The sequence below is a fragment of the Pelobates fuscus genome, chromosome 2, assembly GCF_036172605.1.
Source record: "Pelobates fuscus isolate aPelFus1 chromosome 2, aPelFus1.pri, whole genome shotgun sequence".
Taxonomy (NCBI): domain Eukaryota; kingdom Metazoa; phylum Chordata; class Amphibia; order Anura; family Pelobatidae; genus Pelobates; species Pelobates fuscus.
The window spans coordinates 258,262,946-258,273,532 of NC_086318.1; the positions used below are offsets into that span (position 1 = coordinate 258,262,946).

The 10,587-nt window shown below is 43.2% G+C and overlaps 1 pseudogene; it reads left to right on the top strand.

Annotated features, from left to right (window-relative positions):
- The first annotated feature begins 8,395 nt into the window (after positions 1–8,395).
- LOC134586285 (uncharacterized) lies at positions 8,396–9,352 on the top strand (annotated as a pseudogene).
- The last annotated feature ends 1,235 nt before the right edge of the window (positions 9,353–10,587 follow it).

Genomic DNA, 10,587 nt, shown 5'->3' on the forward strand with positions numbered 1-10,587 from the left:
TCACAGGCTTCTGTTACCCGTTTCTTTGACTTGGGAGAAGGGAGTAGTAAAAACCATGGCTTTGATCGATTCTGGAGCCGCTGAGAGCTTTATCGATCAAGTTTTTATTAACAAGCATACTATCCCATCCCAGTTAAGGGAGACACCCCTGGCCGTTGAGGCCATAGATGGTAGACCGTTACTTGAGCCTGTTATTTTCCGTGAGACCATACCTGTGAATTTAACTGTTGGCATTTTGCATGAGGAAGATCTATCCCTGTTGATCATTTCCTCTCCTTCTATTCCCATAGTCCTGGGGTACTCCTGGTTAAAGAGACATAACCCTATCATTAATTGGGAATTAGGGGAGATAGTTTCATGGGGTCAGAATTGCCAAGAGAAGTGTTTGCGGAGGGTCTCGCCTCTTTGCCTGGCAAACACGTCGGCTAGCTCATCTAATCCTACAGAGATACAAATACCGCCTCAGTACCTGGATTTAAAGGCAGTATTTGATAAAAAGAGAGCCGATACCTTACCTCCACACAGATCCTTTGATTGCAAGATTAACCTACTCCCTGGTACCATGCCTCCTAGGGGTCATGTATACCCGTTATCTACTAAGGAGAACTCAGTTCTAGAGGAGTATATTCACGAGAACTTAGACAAGGGATTCATTAGGAGATCCTCCTCCCCTGCCGGGGCTGGATTTTTTTTTGTTAAAAAGAAGGATGGTTCTCTTAGGCCTTGTATTGATTATCGAGGTCTGAACAAGATAACCATTAGGAATGCTTATCCCATTCCTTTGATTACTGAACTCTTTGATCGTTTAAAGGGTTCTAACATTTTCACTAAGTTAGACCTCAGAGGGGCGTACAACTTGGTGAGAGTCCAGCAGGGACACGAGTGGATGACGGCGTTCAATACTCGTTACGGTCATTATGAATATACTGTAATGCCTTTTGGGTTATGCAATGCACCGGCTGTTTTCCAGGATCTGATAAATGAGGTTCTTAGGGAATTTCAGCAGGAGTGTGTTATTGTATACCTGGACGATATACTCATACATTCTAGAGAGATTGAGACTCACCACGATCAGGTCAGAAGGGTTTTGCACAAACTTCTTCAACATGGGCTGTACTGCAAATTGGAGAGATGTAGTTTCGATCAATCCCAAGTAAATTTCCTCGGTTATGTGATCTCTGGGGAGGGATTTAAGATGGACCCGGATAAGCTCCAGTCCATTCTGGATTGGCCTCTACCCAAGGGTCTCAAGGCCGTTCAGAGATTTATTGGGTTCTCCAATTACTATAGGCGCTTTATTAAGGGTTATTCTTCTATTATTGTGCCCATCACCAATATGACCAAACAGGGGGTTGATACTAAGAATTGGTCTACGGAAGCTCTCCTTGCTTTTAAAACTCTCAAGGAGCGTTTTGCCTCCGCCCCAATTTTGGTTCACCCTAATACCACTCTTCCTTTCCTACTTGAGGTAGACGCCTCAGAGACTGGCGTAGGTGCTATTCTATCCCAAAGGCTAGGTGTGGATAAACCATTACATCCATGTGGATTTTTTTCTAAAAAATTGTCTGGTGCAGAGAGCAGATATGACATTGGGGACAGAGAACTACTAGCTGTTATCAAAGCTTTAAAAGAATGGAGACATTTATTGGAAGGGACATTACATCCTGTTACTATTTTAACGGATCACAAGAACTTGTCCTATATTGGAGAGGCCAAGCGATTGTCTTCCAGGCAAGCTCGCTGGTCGTTATTCCTCACCCATTTCAACTACGTTCTCACTTATAGGCCTGGTTCAAAGAATTCTAAAGCCGATGCTCTATCTCGCCAATATGAACCATTGGCTTCTTCTGAACCGGTTCTGTCTTCTATTGTACCCCAATGCAACATTATTGCTAATACAAGTCTCAAAATCCATTCCCCGTTGCTTGCCCAGATCTTGAACTTACAGCATCTAGCACCTGGACAGACTCCTGAGGGAAGAAAATTTGTTCCTCCTGAACTCCAACTGGAGCTCTTACAGTGTTTCCACGAAAGCAAGGTGGCTGGTCATCCTGGCATTCGCAAGACTTATTCCCTGATCTCCAAGGATTTCTGGTGGCCTTCCTTACGAAAGGATATTAAGGAGTTCGTCGGGGCTTGCGAGACTTGTACCAGGACTAAACAACCTCACGCATCTCCCTGTGGTTTGTTGCTCCCCTTGGACATTCCTGAGAAACCATGGTCCTGTTTGGCCATGGACTTTATTGTGGATTTACCTGCCTCCAAGAGACAGACTGTTATTCTCACGGTGGTGGATAGATTCACTAAGATGGCTCATTTTGTACCGTTGCCTAAACTCCCTTCATCTCCTGAATTGGCGGAGATTTTTGCGAGAGAAGTTTTTCGCTTACATGGGATACCTTCTGAAATCGTTTCTGATAGAGGCTCTCAATTTGTCTCACGATTCTGGAGATCCTTTTGTTCTCAATTAGGCATCAAATTGAACTTCTCCTCTGCATATCACCCTCAGTCTAACGGAGCCGCTGAGCGTACTAATCAAAAGATTGAACAATATCTGCGCTGCTTTGTTTCCGAACACCAGGATGATTGGGTCGGTTTGATTCCTTGGGCAGAGTTCGCACACAATAATCTCGTTTGTGATTCTACTCGTTCCAGCCCCTTCTTCATGAATTATGGCTTTCATCCCTCCATTTTTCCTTCGGTCTCTTCTTCCCAAGGAGTACCGTCGGTTGATGATCATGTCGCCAATCTGAAGAAGTTGTGGGATCAGACTCGTCAGATTCTCCTGCATAATTCTATGTTGTTCAAAAAACACGCTGATAAACACAGAAGGGCGGCTCCAGTTTTTGTTCCTGGGGATAGAGTATGGCTGAGTACTAAGAACATTCGTTTAAAAGTTCCCTCTATGAAATTTGCGCCTCGGTACATAGGTCCTTACAGGGTTTTGTCTCGTATCAACCCGGTTGCGTATCGCCTAGCTCTGCCGTCGGCCTTACGCATTCCCAACTCCTTTCATGTCTCGTTGCTGAAACCACTGATTTGCAACAGATTCTCCTCTGCGGTTTCCTCACCTCGTTCTGTTCAGGTGGACGGTCAGGAGGAGTACGAGGTCAACTCCATTATCAATTCCCGATTGTCCCGGGGAAAATTACAGTATCTGGTCAACTGGAAGGGATATGGTCCTGAGGAGAGGAGTTGGGTACCTCAGGAGGACGTCCATGCTCCTCGACTCCGCAGGGCGTTTCACTCCCGCTTCCCATCTCGTCCCGGTTCCTTCCGCCCGGTGGGCGTATCTGAGAGGGGGGGTACTGTCAGGGTACCTGAGGTCTCTACCTTTGAGAAGGGTAGAGACTTAGTTGTTTATCCGTCTAGACACGCCATATCTCCCGTTCCTCGCGCTCCATCCAGTCTTTCTAACGCTGGCCGCAAGGGATCCGCTTCCTTTTCTAACATGACGCTCGATACGTGACGTCTTGACGCTATCCCGAGCGACCTGCCACTCTATTGGCTTTATCCTATCAGCACTCAGCTGAGGCGTGTCTACTCCCGGACTCAGGGTATTTAAGCTTGCTTCACTCGTCAGCTCATTGCCCTGTCGTGGTTCTAGCTTGTCTAGTCACTCAGTGCTCTGGTATTCTAGTTTGCTCTTTGGTTCTGACCCGGCTTGTTGTACTATTCTGCTTATCTCTATTATCCCTCTGACCCGGCTTGTCTCTCGCTTACCTGTCTTCTCGTTCCCTCGACCTCGGCTTGTCTCTGACTATTCTCTGTACGTTAGTCCGGCCATTCTAAGGCCCGGTATACGTACCTTTCTACTGTTAGTACTCTGCGTGTTGGATCCCTGTCCCGATCCTGACAATAACACCCATCTCACGTGTTTTTTGTGTTCTTCAGGTGTATTGGAGTATATAAGAATGTCATCTAAGTAAATGATAACACAGACGTCCAGAAGATCCCTGAAGATGTCATTTATGAAATGTTGAAAGGTGGCAGGGGCATTGCAGAGGCCAAAAGGCATCACGAGATACTCGTAGAGACCATATCTAGTTCTGAAGGCAGTTTTCCATTCATCGTTGGCTTTGATTCTAACGAGATTGTATGCCCCACGGAGGGCAAGCTTAGTATAGATAGTGGCTGTTTTTAACCTTTCAATTAGCTCGTTTATCAGGGGAAGAGGATAGCGATTTTTGACTGTTATCTTATTTAAAGCTCTGTAATCAATGATGGGACGGATGGTCTGGTCCTTATTCCTCACAAAAAACATACTGGAGGCAGCAGGTGAGCTGGAAGGTCTAATGAACCCCTTACGGAGGTTTTCCTCCAAGTATTCCTTGAGGATTTTTAATTCAGATTCAGAGAGAGGGTATATGTGCCCAAAAGGTATGGGGGCACCAGGTATGAGGTCGATAGGGCAGTCGTAGGGACGATGAGGTGGAAGTGTCTCAGCTTCCTTTTTACTGAATACATCAGAGAACTCTGAATAGCAAGAAGGTATAGATGGTTCTTCGATAGTTTGGAGGAGTGGAATATGTTGTAAGCACGTTTCCTTACAGTACACGGAGTTAAAAGCGAGAGAAAAGGGAGACCAGGTGATTTGAGGGTTATGGTCCCTTAGCCAATTGATTCCTAGGATGACCGGATAAAGGGGAGAAGAGATAACATCGAAAATGAGGTATTCGGTATGAGTGTTAAGTGAAGTTGTTCGTATAGGAATAGTTTCTTTTGTGATAGGACCCGAGGCTATGAGGGAGCCATCAATTACTCTGACAGAGACAGAAGTGCTTTTACGGACACAAGGAATTTTATTTTTGATTACAAAGGATGAATCGATGAACACTCCGTTAGCCCCAGAGTCAACGATGGCTTCAGTCGTTATTCTTTCTTTGTCCCACTGTAATATGAGAGAAATGGAGAAAAATTGAGTGGATGATTTAGGAGGGAGTCCACTCAGTATAGAAGTGGTATGAGCATGCTTACCACTCCGTGGTCTTTTCAATAGAGGGCAGTCCGGGATTAAGTGGTCTTGTGAGGCACAGTACATGCAAAGGTTAAGTAGTCGTCTTCTAGATTTTTCTTCTAGTGTGAGAGGACTTCTTATAGTGCCAATTTCCATAGGTTCATTAGGCAATGAAGGTTTTTCAGCAGGTTTTGGAGAAGCAGCTGGTTTCCTAATTGATGAACCTGAGAGAGCTCTTTCAGCCTTTCTTTCCCTAAGCCGTCTGTCAATACTGATAGTTGAATAAGAGCGTTTAATGTAGCAGGGAGTTCAGTTCGAGAAAGTTCATCTTTTACTCCTTCGGATAACCCAATTCGGAATTGGTTGCGCAGGGTTATATCGTTCCATTGAGTTTCTATTGCCCATCTCTTGAACTCAGCTATGTAATCCTCAACAGGTCTATGCTTTTGCTGGAGGGTTCGGATGGTTAGATCAGCTGTAGACTGTTTATTAGGATCTTCGTAAAGGAGAGATATAGCTTCAAAGAACTCGTCCAATGAGTCTAAGATGGGATCATCATTTTCCAAGAAGGAGTGGGCCCAGGCCATAGGTTCACCTCTTAGGAAGGAGATAACTGAACAAACCTTAGATCTTTCGGTGGGAAAAGATCGGGGTTTTAGAGCAATCAATAGTTTGCAGGAGTTTAGGAACTCCCTGTATTTTGATCTATCTCCAGAAAACTTCTCCGGATTACAGACAGCAGGTTCACTGGCTGAGTGCATAACAGCATGAGGAATGTGGTTTTGTAAGTCTCTGACATAAGTAAGAATCCGTTCATTTGTAACCTGGAGATCTTGCATGCCTTGAGCAAGTGTATCGACTCTTTGATTCAGCATCGTCAATTTTGAATCGAAATCTGCTGGATCCATTACAAGGCTGGATTAATCTGTCACGTTCACATAGAGTTTGAAGGAGCTCAACTGCAGATTTCTGATTAATTAGATGTGAATGTGAGAAGTTGAGGAAATAAAGAGATGACAGTTCACCAGGGAGTTAACTGATACTGTGTCTTTAATATATTTGATTTAAGAAACACAGGTACTGTATCTTTAAATGGTTCAAGTTTGTTGAGTGGATTCTTAGATTAATTTATACAATTGAATTGAAGCAATAATATGAAGGAAGCAATGTAGATTTAACTTGCAGAGATTCGTTTTAGCTTAATTGATAGAAAACATCTCATATGGAGGTAGAAAGGTAAATGATTAGGAATTACTCCTATAACGATAGGAGGATGTGTGAGCAGGCTGAGCTTGAGCTCAGTAGTCAGGGAAAGTTCGTATAATACAGCGAGGTAACTTAGCTTCCAGAGGAGTTGAAGTTGGTTCCAGAGTGCCTTCCGGAGAGGTTCCGTGGAGAGAGGTCGAGAGGAGTCAAGTGCTAGCCGTGGTCGAGGAAGGAGAAGGAGGTTAGTCGTTTACGAGTCCGGTTCCGTACACAGGTAAGTTTGTAGAGAAAAGTTGCAGCCGGTTTAATTCCGCGGTACGCTGTTCATTAATCCAGCGTCTGTTGCCTGGCGCGGTCGCATTATGTAGCGCAATGAGACCGCGTCAGAGGGGGTGTGTGGCTACAGTCCGTCAACCCGGAAGAGACAGGCAGCGCAGGTAACGGCCATGACAGCCCGTTCCCCAGACCTGAATCCAATTGAGCACATGTGGGACATCATGTCTCGCTCCATCCACCAACGTCACGTTGCACAACAGACTGTCCAGGAGTTGACAGATGCTTTAGTCCAGGTCTGGGAGGAGATCCCTCAGGAGACCATCCGCCACCTCATCAGGAGCATGCACAGGCGTTGTAGGGAGATCATACAGGCACGTGGAGGCCACACACACTACTGAGCCTCATTATGACTTGTTTTAAGGACATTACATCAAAGTTGGATCAGCCTGTAGTGTGTTTTTCCACTTTAATTTTGAGTGTGACTCCAAATCCAGACCTCCATGGGTTGAAAAATTTGATTTCCATTTTTAAATTTTTGTGTGATTTTGTTGTCAGCACATTCAACTATGTAAAGAACAAAGTATTTCAAAAGAATATTTAATTCATTCAAATCTAGGATGTGTTATTTTTGTGTTCCCTTTATTTTTTTGAGCAGTATAGTTCAGTGAAAAATACTTGTATGTTAAAACTTAACATTTAATAGATTGACTAAAAAGTCCAATTGATGGACTATGAAGAATGAGATAACCCACAAACAAACAGTGTATAAAAATAGTACTATACAAAGAAAAAAAAGACACATGAAAATAGATATAAATAAGTGAGTATATATTCATAAAGAAGTTTGTGTATGTGTGTGTGTATTCGGCAGTTTGACTGTAAGCCCGTTTGAGCAGGGCCCTCTTCAACCTATCGTTCCTGTATAAGACATATAAAGCACTTCAGCAAGCTGAAATACTTTGTGGGTGGAGTATCCATCTCTCTTAGCAATGGTGCTACCTCACATACCTGTCTCTTGCTCTCTCCTAAAGGGCAGCACTCTACTCTCTCCTCCAGCTCTGCTTCACTCTCACCTTATGTGATTGCTATTTCCTGTCCTAATGTGTTTTATACCCCACCTCCTATAGCCTGTAAGCTCGTTTGAGCAGGGCCCTCTTCAACCTATCGTTCCTGTAAGTTTTCTTGTAATTGTCCTATTTATAGTTAAATCCCCGCTCTAATAATATTGTAAGCGCTACGAAATCTGTTGGCGCCTTATAAATGGCGATAATAATAAGTGTAATGGCTAAAATGGCCTGTTAGACTGGCACCTTAATACATTCTCTTAACGATACGGGATCTGAAGAACATAGGTAGAAGATGTCAGAGCTCTATACCTAGGCAGTATGGTGCAATAAATAATAAGCTCATTAATACCAGCAATCAAATATGGCCTAAAATATACATAGTCTAGCAAGGTACAGTATACAGAACTAGTCTAGGTTAGCCAGAGTAATTTCGCAATCTTACACTCTTACTTGTTAGCAGTTGTAGTATATGGATGTGTATAAAGAGTAGGATGTAAAAAAATATTGGCAGATTTATCTCAGTGTCACTGTATTACAATGGTGCTAGTTTGCGACAATGGGGTACTGATCTAGCTGAATTGTAGTGACTTTAAATTAAACTGTAAAATTTAGGATACAATATCTAATAGCTCATTTCTGTTTGCCTTATGCCAACAAATTTGGAAAACTCGACAGTGGCCAAAAGACTGGAAAAGGTCAGTCTACATCCCAATCCCCAAAAAGGCAATGCCAAAAAGAGTGCTCCAATTATCGAACAATTGCACTAATTTCACATGCAAGCAAGGTAATGCTTGAGATCCTTCAAGCTCGACTCAAACAATATATTACCAGATGTACAAGCTTGGTTTTGCAGAGGATGAGGCGCAAGTGATCAAATTGCCAATGTACGATGGATAATAGAGAAAGCCAGAGAGTTCCAGAAAAAACATCTACTTCTGCTTCATATACTATTCTAAAGCCTTTGACTGTGTGGATCACAACAACATGTGGCAAGTTCTTAAAGAATTGGGAGTACCAGATCATCTCATCTACCTCCTGAGGAATCTGTACGTGGACCAAGAAGCCAAAGTCAGAACCGAACATGGGACAACAGAATGGTTCAAGATCAGGAAAGGAGTGTGACAAGGTTGTATATTGTCACCTAATTTATTCAACTTATATGCGGAATACATAATTCGTAAGGCTGGGCTGGATGAAACCAAAGCCGGAATCAATATTGCTGGAAGAAATAACAACCTCAGATATGCGGATGATACTACTCTGATGGCTGAATGTGAGGAAGAACTAAAGGACCTATTGATGAGGGTAAAAGAGTGCAAAACTGTTTTGCTGCTTAACGTTAAAAAGACTGAGATCATGGCAAACCGTATTCTCAGTTCCTGGCAAATAGATGGGGAAGAAGTGGAGGCATTGACAGATGTTATTTTCCTGGGATCTCTTCAGATGGTGACTGTAGTCATGAAATTAAAAGACGTTTGCTTCTGGGGAGGAAGCTATGGCAAGCTTGGACAAGCTGGTAAAAACTAAAGATATTACACTATCAACAAAGGTCCGCATAGTCAGAACTATGGTATTTCCAGTAGTAACATACAGATGTGAGAGCTGGACTATAAAGAAGGCTGAGCATCGTAGAATTGATGCCTTTGAACTGTGGTGTTGGCGAAAACTGCTTAGAATCCCTTGGATTGCAAGAAGATCCAATAAATCCGTACTACAGGAAATCAAGACAACCTGTTCACTGGAAGCTATGATCATGAGGCTGAAGCTCAAATATTTTGGCCATAAAATGAGAAGGCATGATTCTCTAGAGAAGACTCTGATGCTGGGAAATATTGAAGGCACATGAAGAAGGGGGCGACAGCGGTGGATAGATGAGGTCACTGAAGCCACGAACATGAAGTTGATTAACGGAGCTCAGAGGGACAGTGACTGACAGATGTACCTGGCGTGCTATGGTCACGGAGAGCCAGACACGACTGAACGACTAAACACACACACACAACTAATGTGTGAGTTGGAGAATGCTTCCAAATCAGATATTCACAAAATGTTGTAGTTTTGTTATCAATTAACTCGATATTTAGCAAATAAACCTTCCAATCTGTTTTATCTATTGTGAGTGACAGGCAGCATTTTTTAATACCAGTGTCTAATCTAACAGGAAATATATTACTGCATTTTACCAAGCCCTCTCTGGAAATGAAAAAGGGGTATACCCAAGGGCGTCATTAATAATTATTGGACCCTGTGCAAGCATTTGTTTGCACCCACCCCCTTTCCACTACCTGGCATGCAATCACATCCTCCACCCCAATGCAGTGGTGGAACAAAAGTGAAAAGGTCCCATTTGCAATAATTGTTTTGGGCCCCCCTACTGCAAGGGTGGCCAAAATATTCTACCATTTTCCCATGCTTGCAGAGTTGTATGTAGCACTGAGCAGTGTTTGTGTGTTTGAATATAAGCATGTTTTTGTATGGAGTATGCGTGTGTGAATGTAGTAGTGGTGTGTTTGTATGTGGTGTTGAATGCAAGCATGCATTTATGTGTAGTGTTTTTTTTAATTCAGAGGTGTGTAACACAGAGGTGTGTATGTATATAGTGTTTACGTTTCAATGCTGGGGTGTTTTTGTGTGAAGTGTTGGCATTTTGAATGCTGAGATGTATGCACATATACACAGACACTGACACACAGACAGCTACAGGCACTGAAAAACATGCAGATAAACCAATGTAAATAGAGACAAACTTTCAGATTCATAGATACACTGACACACATACAGATACATACATATACTGTCAGTCATAATGACACAAAGACTCATACACTGACAGACACACTGACATACACAAAGAGACACACATGTAAAATTTACATTTGTAAAACCAAACCTCCAGTTTCCTACCTATTGCTGGTGGGTGACTTCCATGGGGTCCAGTGTGGTGCCTGAGGCCACTGCCTCACTGCCTCCTCCTCCCTCCCTACCTTGTGGCTCCTTATTCTCTCTGTGGGATGAAGTGAATCATGACTGTCACTTTCTTCCAGGCTACCAAAAAGCAAGGAGGTCGGTCGCGCTATTAAG